Source organism: Nicotiana tomentosiformis, chromosome 4, assembly GCF_000390325.3.
Source record: "Nicotiana tomentosiformis chromosome 4, ASM39032v3, whole genome shotgun sequence".
Lineage (NCBI taxonomy): Eukaryota > Viridiplantae > Streptophyta > Magnoliopsida > Solanales > Solanaceae > Nicotiana > Nicotiana tomentosiformis.
In genome coordinates, this window is record NC_090815.1 from 2,146,749 (window position 1) to 2,159,561 (window position 12,813).

Here is a 12,813-nt window from a genome sequence, read left to right on the forward strand (position 1 = left end):
TACAACTACATAAGTTAAAGTGAAGAAGAGTTTTGGCACAACTTGATGAACTGGAGATAATTGGTAATGAAGTAATATAGCTGAAGATTTCATTTCAAGAAAAGTTAAGTATTTACATTAAATGCAGCAAATTTATAAAGAGATTTTGGTAATATCTGTAGTTCAAAGCTTATAGGTCAACAATTTAATCATGTTCATTTTCTGTTCTAGAGGACAATTATCAAAACTGCTTGGTATTAACATGTCTAAGTACAGACTACCTGTGTGTTGGGCTAAAACAATCCAAAGATACTCCGCAACTAGCTTCTTCTTGTCTATGTGCGTCTCTAAGCTTGTAAGAGAAAGTAAACCGAGCCCTACACTATTATTTTGCCATCGCCATATTCGTCACGCGGAACCTCGGCTCTAATACCAGTTGTTGGTCTAAAACAACCCAATGATACTCTTAACATGATGTAATATTGTCCGTTTTGGGCCAAGCTCGCACGGTTTTTCCCAAAAGGCCTCACACTATTAAGAGATCCCTACACCTTATATGTAGACTCTCAATCTTTTCAGCAACCAATGTGAGACTTTGTTCGCACACCCAATATTATAAATCAAACATCATTGCAGAGCAAGAAAAAAACATGCAGCAAACAAGAATCTATATAACTAGTCTTTTGTCATAAAACAGTGTAATATAGGATATATGGATACAACCAATTTATCATATGCAAAAAAACTGAGAGAAATACAAAGCAATAGTTAGAACCATATTTATTACTATTAGTTAAGCTACTCTCTCTTCACTGAGAGAAATACAAAGCAATAAGTTGTCTATCTTGTGATATGCGCAATGAAAGAATCCAACTTCATTTGAGAAGATCCCCCTTTCTCTGTAGACCGCCTTACGGCTTCTCCCAACTCTTCTGTTTTTTCCTAATCGCATCACCTTCTTCTGATGCCATTAATTTCGTCACAACATTCTCAACGGTGGATGCATTCACCAGCTCCTCGTATTTCTCCCACTCCCTAACTACTAACCCCACCCCTTTCACTCTTTCCTCAAACCCTTCTGGCAATTCAAGTTTTCTAGCTTTCCCAGGAAAGATATCTCCTTTATCGGCATCCCTCAACACCCATATGAACTTTTGTTTGCTTTGCTCTATTCCCATTGCGAGCTCCTTAATTTGTTCATCAGAAAATGAAGTTGATGTTCCAAAGGATATATAAAGAACTGATTTTGGAGGTTGTTTGTTTAGCCAAACCAAACATATGTTGTCCTTATTTGAGAGCTGATGTAGACGTTTAGTCGGGAGAATTGGTCCAATTGCCCATTGCTTCTTGTTCTGTGTGCTTTCTAGTTGTGCTATCAAGTCAAGAAAAGTAGTACCTTCAATTACATGGCTTGTGTTATAGATATCACCAGCCCCAATGCCCGTATACGGAGAATAAAAACGTCGTCCTAGGTTTAAGATATCATCAGAGTAACATCCTTTAAGGGAGGGCAACATTTTGTTTTATCTTGAAATATGTTTTTTCTTCATCTACTTCATCTTGTTTTAAGCTGCAGTTGAGTTCATGGTTTGCAACATTTTCACTGTTAATATCCATGGGACAAAAAAGGAGTCACAGGATTCTGTTTTTCTTTAAAGTAATGAAGTGAAGTTTGTGAGATTGTTTTGGTTGGGGTTTAAGACATAAACAGCTTTATATATAGCTTAGAGTATGTCCTTACTTCATGCAACTCATTCTAAAGTGTCTGAATTCACGTGAACCAAATAGCTTTTGTTCAGACTCTGTGTATGTATTAAAAAATCTACTCGCTCTATGTGATACATTTTGAATTCGAGAATCAAACGATTTTTCTTTGACCATGATTTTCTCATATGCCTTTTCGATAATTTCTATTATTAATTATATTGTGACTTCTAATACTTTTATGCCGTTTCTTCAATATGTAAAATTTATTTCAAAAAACTTAAAAAACTCTATGTTCAAATTCGTTGTCAAAATTAAGAAGTTTGACTTTCGAAATCCAACGACATCACGTAAATTGGGACAAAGGGAATAAAAAATATTTATAAATATTTGACTGCGATCCCAATTCTTATTGTAGATAAACTTGAGGTCGTTGTGGGAGCTCATATATTTCAAATCTTGGATCCGCCTTTGACATCTACTTATTTAAGCTGAGTTACAAAGGTTATGTTCTTGATACAACAACAACAATAACAACCCAGTATAATCCCACTATGAGGTAGAGAGGCTGTTTTCGATAGACCATCGGCTCCCTCCCTCCAAGAACTACCCACATTGCTCTTGAGGTGACTCGAACTCACAACCTCTTGATTGAAAGTGGAGGGTGCTCACCACTAGAGCAACTCATTCTTGTCGCATGTTGTTGATAGAACATACATTATCCAATTAAAGTATTGGGTTAGTTATACGTTTACTTTTATGTTATTTCTAAAAGTCTTTTCACTTGAGCCTCTCTTTCTTAAATATATAAGAAGAGAAGTTTCAACGGCAATTACTAGAATTTTAGGTTGAGTGTAATAGTTTTTCTAAGTAGGTACGTGATAAAATTAACTATTCTTTCATTTGTATCCATTTATATTTGTTTTTTCTTATTAGCTTTTGTGCATGTCTCCTTTATTTTGGCTGAAGTAAGTCTTTTGATGTGAAATTTCATGAAAGTTTTACTCCTAATGTGTGACTATCCGATGCGAATCTTAAATTAGTTACATAATGCATCTAATGGAAGCACTTCTAGAATAACAGAAATTAATATTCAATAAAGTCTCACCCTTTCGCTCGAGATATATATCTTGAAAATATGTTTTCTCTTGCCCTCGGTTCAAGTTTACCATCTCACACATAAGCATACCGTGACAACTGACAACCAAACACTCTTAATTTGAGAGTAATCAGCATGTGAATTGATTATAGCTATTATTTGTTCGCATATATTAAAAAAGACCGTCAAATGAATCCGGTGGATGCGATTCAACTTCGATTTTCAAAAAATAAATAAATTTTACAATGACACTGCACAACTTCAGAAAGTATAGGAGCTGCTGCTAGTTGTGAACTCTTTTTCCATAGGAACAAATATTAATTAGTACTATGTTGTACTTTTACCTTCATCATTGCTATTAATTGGCAGGTACATTAATCATAGTCATATAAAAATCATTTAACATTAATTATTCTAATTGCCTTCATTTTTATATTGGATTTTGTACCAATGATTCTGACTTCCTACCTGGAAAAATATATATTCCTTTTTCCAACAACATACCCAAAATTATTCTACACCGTAGTGTATTGGGAGTGTAGTGTGTACGCAAACCTTACCCCTACCTTGTGAGGATAGAGAGGCTGTTTCCAATAGACTCTCGGCTCAAAAAAGTATAAGCACCACATTAATGAAAATATAGACAAGAATGGATAATACCAAAAAGCCATATAAAAACAGAATAAAATTACCACATTAGCTTCTGTGCATGCCTCCTTTATTTATTTTGGCTGAACTCAAGTCTTTTGATATGAAATTTCATGAAAGCTTTACTCTTAATGTGTTACTATTCGATGCGAATCTAAAATTATTCACATAATGCACCTAATGAAAGCACTTCTAGAATATTGAAAATTAATCTTCAACAGAGTCTCATCCTTTCGCTCGAGATATATATCTTGAAATATGTTTTTTCTTGCTCTCGGTTCAAGTTTACCATCTCACACATAAGCATACGCATGACAACCAAACACTCTCAATTTGAGAGTAATCAGCATGTGAATTGACTATAGCTATTATTTGTTGGCATATATTGAAAAAGACCGTCAAATGAATCCGTTGGATGCGATTCAACTTCTATTTTCAAAATAAAAATAAAATTATTACAATGACACTGCACAACTGCAGAAAGTATTGGAGCTGCCTGCTGCTAGTTGTGAACTCCTTTCCCATATGAACAAAATATTAATTAGTACTACATTGCTATTAATTGTTGTACTGTTGCCTTTTGTACAATGTTGTACTGTTGCCTTTTGTATGACAACATTGCTATTAATTGAAAGGTATGATAAAATGGTTAAAAGAAAATAGTTATCCACTCATATTATCTATATTATTATAAAAGTATGAATAAAATATTAAATTATAAAAATAATCTTTTATTATTAAGCATAATAACTCACAATAAAAGGATATAATCGGAATTCTAGACATTAGATTGGCTTTGTAGTCCTATTAGTTATAGGACATATTACTACACGTTAGAAATCCTGCGTGATTACCTTTAGGAATTCTATTAGTATAATTATTTTCGGGCATAGATATATAATACTACATGTAAGCATATAAACCTAATACCGTTAGGAACATGTTAGATTTTCTATTAGTATAATTACTTTCGGGATATGGGCATAATTTTAGCCATGTAATCCTATTACTTTTAGGATATACTTCTTAAAAAAATGTCTATTACTAATTTAATTTAAAAACGTATTATATTATCCAAATCCATTTAGAAACAAGAGAGCCACTATTATTATAAAAGTATGAATATAATATTGATAGAGCAAAATAACCCTAGAATATTAAACAGAAGAACTCATAGGGAAATGACATAGCTGTAGTAACTTATTTTTATGGATTACAATAACTTCTATGTTAATTTTTTTAATATTTAAAATTAATACAATCTTGTCTATTGAATTCTTATTAAAAATATGTAGGAAGGTTTAATAAAATCAATTTCATAAGAATCCTCCATATTGGTAATACTTTATAATTCTATAAAGTAGCTACACGGACTGCATAAAGCGTTGAAATTGAGAAAACAATCCCCACGATAATATATTTATTATATTATATTTGAATTGCTTTTCTACTAGAATAATATTTTTTTATTATTAAGTTTTCGTGTAATATAAAACAATATACCCAATTATTAAAGAACAACTAAGATTTTTTTAAGAATATAAATGTGTGAGAAAAGAAAGAAAAAGGTTGGCAAGAATCAATACCACTAGTGATTTTGCAAACATTTAAATCTAAAAGTGGAATGTCAGGTTGATTTTTTTTTTACTTTTTGAAAATAAAATTTGTTGTGGATATTATTATAATTGTAATGTCCCAACTGGTCATTTAACTTTTAGAACCCCGTTCCCTAAAATAAAACTTCTCGTATGTACTTTTAATGATTTATGACTTGCGGGGATGGTTGGTTCGGGATTTGAAAGTGTTTGGGTTGAAAACGGAACACTTGGTTCCTTAAGTTGGCCTTCAAGTGTTAAGTTTGACTTCGGTCAACATTTTCAGAAAATAACCCCGGAATAGAATTTTGACGATTCCAACAGCTCCGTATAGTGATTTTGGACTTAGAAGCGTATTCGAAATTTTATTTGGAAGTCTGTAGTTAAATTAGGCTTGAAATGGCTAAAATAGGAATTTAAGTTTGGAAGTTTGACCGGGGAGTTGATTTTTTGATATCGGAGTCGGAATCCAGTTCTGAAAATTTTCATAACTCTATTATGCCATTTATGACTTGTGTGCAAAATTTGAGGTCAATCGGACTTGATTTGTTAGGTTTCGGTACCGAATGAAGAAGTTGAAAATTTTAAGTTTCATTAAGCTTGAATTGGAGGATGATTCGTGATTTTAGCGTTGTTTGATGTGATTTGAGATTTTGACTAAGTTTGTATGATATTTTAGGACTTGTTGGTATAATTGGTTGAGGTCCTGAGGGGCTCGGGTGAGTTTCGGACGGCTAACAGATCATTTTTGGCTTTTGGAACATTTCTGATAGCTGTTGGAAATTTTCTTCTAATTTCCTTATACGCGATCGCGTGGATTGGGTTGTGATCGCGTAGGCTTAATTTGGCAGCTGAGAATTTGTTCTATGTGATCGCGTGGGCAAGTCCGTGATCGCGTAGGTTAGATTCAGTTGTGCTATGCGAACGCGTGGCTAAGGCTGCGTTCGCGAAGAGGAAATGAAGCAGAAGCTAACCACGCGCTTCATGCTTCGCGATCGCGTAGGCTTGCGCATACTGTGCTTCACGATCGCGTGGGATTTTCCGCGATCGTGTAGGATTAATATTTGGGCAGTAAAATTTATGCTACGCGATCGCGTGAGGAAGTTCGCGATTGCGTAGAAGAAATCACTAGGCAGAGAGCTTAAGTTCTGAAAATGGGATTTCGTCCCATTTTCCATTTTTAACGATTTGGATGTCGGATTTAGGTGATTTTTGGGAGATTTTTAAAGAAAACAATGGGGTAAGTGTTCTTAACTCAATATTGGTTAAATTACCCGAATCCCTCACTATTTTTATCATTTAATTGGTGAATTGAGTTGGAAAAGTTTGAAAACCCTCTTGGATAGATTTGAGTATTTGAGGGCTGAATTGTTATCGAAATTTAGTGATTTTGGTATGGGTAGACTCGTGGTTGAGTGAGTGTTAATATTTCGTAACTTTCGCCGGATTCCAAGACGTGGGTCCCACAGACGAATTTTTTATTAATTTCGGAATTTTTATTGAAAATGTAGTATTTTCTTATAGAATTGATTCCTATAATTTTTAGTGATTGTATCGAATTATTTTTGGCTAGATTCGAGCCAGACAGAGTTGGATAATCGTGAAAAAGTCCTTCTAGTGGATTAAATTGGAGCAAGACGAGGTAAGTCTCTTGTCTAATCTTGTGTGGAAAAAATTATCTCATAGGTGATTAAAATTAAATAATTGTTGCTAATTGTGGAGGCTACGTACGCACGAGGTGATGAGAGTCCGTACGTAGCTACTATTAATGCTAAAGTCCGGGTAGTTTAGAAATCAAAGCATGAATTACTTGTATAAATTGTATTCTTTGTTTAATTAATATTACTTATATATATATATATATATATAATATTAAAGGATGAAAATCTCATATACTTGATTTTTCTGTTTAAATTAATTAATTGTTAAGAGAAATTGTTCTTCCTCCTGAATATATTTTAATACAAATATACTCTCATTCCGGAGGTACACAAGAAAATGTCCTCCTTTCTTGTGGAGCGGGCCGAACGCCTCGACAGGATAGATGCATCTATGGATCGTGCCGCACGTCCCTCTACAGTGTACACGACACTCTAGACCGGGCCGTACGTCCTCGACAGAAATCGTGCTTAATAATAATAAACACATGATACCTTAATAGCTTATTTCAGCTTGCGAAGCTAATTGATAAATTTGAGAATCCTTGGAATTTAATGAATTATTATGCCTGCTTGTTAAGGAATTAATTTTTATTCCTGTAAATGAGATTTAATTGATAAATTGAAAATTATTTGAATTGAAGGAATTTAATTAATATATTGAGAATTGTTGCATTTGAAGGAATTTGATTATTTTCGCTGGTTAAATAAATTATTGTAAATTCTGTGAATCATACTGATTTAAATATTCTAGTCATATTTTAATTATTATTATTGACCCATAGTGAGTGTCAAAGTTGGCCATCTCATCTCTACCACTTCGAGATTAGGCTTGATACTTACTGGGTATACGTTGTTTACGTACTCATACTACACTTGTTGCACTTTTTGTGCAGGACCTGAGGTAAGTACTAGTGGGGGACCTATCATCTTACACCTACACTATCCAGGGGCATAGTGATGAGCTGCCTTTCTGAGCCGTTCTGCAGTTACTAGTGTCTATCGTATTTTTCATTCTGTCTATTTTATTTCAGACAGTATTTGAAGTTTTGTATAATCTATTGGATGCTCATACACTTGTGACACCAGGTTTTGGCACACACATTGGTAGAATTTGGTGTCTTATTATTTTTTTTGTTTTTAAATTTTGTCAATATATGCTTATTTTATTAAGTTGGCTTGCCTAACTGTAGTGTTGGGCGCCATCACGACCTATAGGTGAAATTGGGCCGTGACAATAATTACGGTTAAATATTCTAACATGAGATGAACTAATATTAAGAATATAAATCAACAGAAAATAAATTATATTTTATGTTAAAATCAAATAATCAAATCTTTCAAATAATTATTTAGCAAGATAATCCAATTAAATTATTTTTTCAATTCATCATATGAGTAAAATTATTTTTCAAGTTAAAAAAAAATCTTAGGATACAAAAATTTATTCCATAAAAAGAGTGTTAGAGATTAAAAAAAATAGATCACAAAGTAAAAGAAATTAGTATAATATTAAGAAGGCCATACAGGTGTTTGAGTAAGCACAATCAAAGCTAAATATTGGACAAGAATAAGCTTTCAAGACTATATTATAAAAAGTCGACTCTGGTATAGGGGGATTATCCTTTGTAGATGCCTCTGGCGGAATCGAAATAATATTCCTATGTTATGCATTACTTACAAATGTCATATCAAGAGGCATGATATTGTTAGCAATAAGAACAAGTGGTGTACCATCAATGATTTTATTATGATGTCGTACAACTCACTTTAGATTTGACATACCTCTTTAAATAACTGAAATAACTATCACAAATATACAAACCAGAACAATAATGCTAAATTTATAAGGAAAGCAAAAGTGATAATATGGGATGAAGCGCCTTTGGTTAAGAGTCAAACAATCAAAACAATCGCTTAGAGTTTTAGAGATATATTGGATATCGATGGACCGTTTGGTGGAAAAGTAAAGTTTGGGAGGTGATTTCTGTCAAGTACGATCAGTAGTACCAAAATTGACCAAAGCAAAAACTATAAAAGCTAGCTTGCCAAAATTATACTTATGACCTCAAATGAAAAATATTCAAGTGACAAGAAATATAAAAGTAAGAACAGATCCAACATTCAGTGACTTCTTGCTTCGTGTCAGAGAGGAAGAAGAGCATCCAATAAAAGATGATTTGGTTCTTCTAGAACACTTGGTTATCAACCCCAATGGTAACACTAGATTAAAACATAATTTGTGCAAATTACATGATAGAAATTAAAGAGCTATCTTAGCTATCAGAAATAAATATGTTGATCAATTAAATAAAAGGTTGATTGCTAAGTTTTATGGTAAAAATAAAATATTTTTCAGTTTTGACTCAGCAGAAGATGATACCAACAACTACTACCAAGAAGAATACTTGAATACTTCAATACCAAATGAAGTGTTGACAATAATGTCATACATGCAGAACTTATGATACTGGTCAATGTGCTTCTAAGTATGTGTTTATCCCCGAATTCAACTTTCGTCCTCTGAAACTAAAGAATATTCTTTTAAATTAGTGTGTAAATAATTTTCAGTATTTTTATGTTTTGTAGTTATAATAAATAAAGCACAAGGACAAACTTCCTAAATATTGGACAATATTTACCACAATATATTTTCTTATATGAATAACTATATGTTGTACTTTCGATAGAGATATCAATATCGACAACAAGGGTTCTGGTTATGACAGCATAACCAAAGCATTAGAAGGAAACATATACAAAAAATACCGTATATAAAGAAGAGTTCGGTAAGATACCATCACATTAGATACCTTTTGTCATGACTCAAAATTTCCACCTTCGTGACCGTGATGGCGCCTAACATTTTACTTACTAGGGAAGCCAACGATAGAATATAATTAGCCATTTTTAACACAATTTTAAATTAATTAAAATAAAGAAATAAATACGAAAATAAAGTGAATAATCCATAATAAACGCGATATCTAAATACCATCCCAGAACTGGAGTCACAAGTGCACGAGCTTCTAAAATAATACAAATAAGGGTCTAAATAAAATAAAGTTGTCTGAAAGAAAACACACAGCTAAAATAAAGTAGACGGGGACTTCAGAACTGCGGACGCTGTGCAGTTATACCTCAAGTCTCCTCTGGGTAGCTGAAATCCGAGCAAGTCTATGGTACGCTACTAGGACCAATTCCAAAATCTGCACAAGAAGCGCATAGTGTAGTATAAGTACAACCGATCCATATACTCTGTAAGTGTCGAGCCTAACCTCGACGAAGTATTGAAGAGGCTATGACAGGACACGTACGTAAATAACCTGTACAAGTATATACAAATACGAATCAACAATAAAACAATAAATAACACTTTATAAATTTGGGAGGGAACATGAGAAAGGTTTGATATAATAATTTCCGCAGGAGAATTATCACTTAGCAGCCAAATAATTCCTCAACAATAAAATGAGCAATTGATGATATGAAAATGGCACGGCACTACCCTTCGTGCTTTTACTCTCATTTGACACGGCATCACCTTTCGTGCTTTTATACTCCCTGAAAATGACACGGCATCACCCTTCGTACTTTTACACTCACCAATGGCACGACAACACCCTTCGTGCTTTTACACTCGTCCTTACCATGATAATGATATTATAGATAATGAAAATGGCATGACATCACCTTTCGTGCTTTTACACTCTTTCTTACCATGAAAATAATAACATAAATTTGGAAGAGTATTTAAATGCGGGGATATACACTAATCAATCAATTCAATATCAGAATACCGACTTCACCTTCCAAAATATTCAACAATAATTAAATGAATAATAATTTCACGAATAATGATCAAATAATCAATAATAAACTTAAGCAGGAATATCTTAATTAAATTGGAAATTATTCACAATAAACAAATTCCACCTACATTCTTTGACTCAACCACAACGCATAAGTACTCGTCACCTCACATATACGTTGTATCCGCACATTAAATCACATAGCAAATAGACAAATAAGTCCTACTCCCTCAAGTCAAGGTTAACCACGACACTTACCTCGCTTTGAAACCAAATTCAAGAATCTAATAAACCTTTGCCTCGCTAATTCGTGTCTGAAATCCTCAAATCTAATCATAAACAATTCAATATACTCAATACAAATCGTAGAAATTGATTCCATATGAATTTACTAATTGTCCGGATTAAAATCCAAAATTTATCTCAAAAATAACAGTAGGACCCACGTCTCGAATCCCGAAAAAACTCACAAAATCCGAACTTCCGTTTCGATACGAGTTCAACCATACAAAAATTATGGAATTCCGACATCGGATTGACTTTCAAATCTTCATTTTTTATTTTTGGAAGATTTTATAAAAATCTGATTTTTCTTCCATAAATTCACGGATTCATGATGTAAATGAGTATGGAATCATGAAATATAATCAATATAGGATAATGAATACTTACCCCAAAGTTTTTCCGTGAAAATCGCCCAAAAATCGCCTTACCCGAACTCAAAATCTTGAATAATGAAAAATGGGACGAAATCCCATTTTCAGAACTTACGTTCTGCTGTCAATGAATTTCTTTTTCGCGAACGCGAGGGCATTCTCGCAAACGCGATGCCTTACCAAACTTGGCCTTCGCGAACGCGGTCTCCCCTACATGAACGCGAAGCCTTATCGCCTGGTGCCCGGCCAGGCCTCACCCTTCTACGCGAACGCGAACGCTTCCACGCGTTCGCGATGTACACTGCCCTTTACCCCATCGTGAATGCGGTCCCCTCTATGTAAAAACGAAGGGTAAATTTAGCATGACGCCAATTACTCTTCACAAACGCGAGACCCTATCGTGAACGCGAAGAAGGAAACTAGACAGTGCATCAGAAAAATTCTAGCAAAGTTTCGAGTCCAAAATTCAACCCGTTAACAATTTGAAACTCACTCGAGGCCCCCGAGACCTCAACCAAATACACCACCAAGTCCTAAAACATCATAAGAACTTAGTCAAAACCTCAAATCACATCAAACAACGCTAAAACCACAAATCATACCACAATTCAAGCTTAAGGAACTTAAGAATTTTTAGCTTCTACATTCGATGCCGAAACCTATCAAATTAAGTCTGATTTACCTCAAATTTTGCACACAAATCATAAATGATATAACAGACCTATAAAAATTTTCAGAACTCGAATTCGACTCCGATATCAATAAAAGTCAATTTGTGGTCAAACTTTGAAATCTTTAAGCCTTTAGGCTTCTAGTTTTCGCCAACTGGCAATAATTCAAGATAGGGGCCTCCAAATTAAATTCCGGGCATACGCCCAAGTTTCAAATCACAATACGGACCTACCGGAACTATCAAAACACTGATCCGAGTCCGTTTTCTCAAAATGTTGACCAAAGTCAACTCAGTTGAGTTTTAAGGCTCTATTTCACATTTTAATCAATTTTTCATATCAAAACTTTCCGGAAAATTATACGGACTACGCACGCAAGTCGAGGAATGATGAATAGTGCTTTTTAAGGTCTTAGAACACAAGAAATAATTATTAAATTTAAATATGACCTTTTGGGTCATCACATTTTCTACCTCTAAAATAAACGTTCGTCCTCGAACGGAATTAGAAAAAGTACCTAAGCTGGTGAAAAGGTGTGGATATTTACTCCGCATGTCTGAATTAGAGTCCCAGGTAGATGCTTCTACCGGCTGACCTTTCCATTATACCCGGACTGAAGGATAACTCTTAGACCTCAACTGTCGGATCTGCTGGGCTAGAATAACTACCAGCTCTTCTTCATAAGTCAAATCTTTGCCCAATTGGACTGAGCTGAATTCTAGTACATGGGACGGATCACAATGATATTTCCGGAGCATAGACACATGGAACATCGGATGAAATGCTGATAAACTAGGTGGTAGTGCAAGCATGTAGGCTACTTCACCAACCCTTTCAAGAATTTCAAAGGGTCCAACATACCTAGGGCTCAACTTGCCCTTCTTTCCGAATTTTATTACACCTTTCATAGGTGAAACCCGGAGCAATACTCTTTCTCCAACCATGTATGCAATATCATGAACTTTACGGTCGACATAATTTATTTTCCTAG

The 12,813-nt window shown here is 34.1% G+C and overlaps 1 pseudogene; it reads right to left on the minus strand.

Moving 5' to 3' along the window:
- Nucleotides 1-667: 667 nt before the first annotated feature.
- LOC108947527 (zeatin O-xylosyltransferase-like) lies at nt 668-1,695 on the minus strand (annotated as a pseudogene).
- Nucleotides 1,696-12,813: the final 11,118 nt, after the last annotated feature.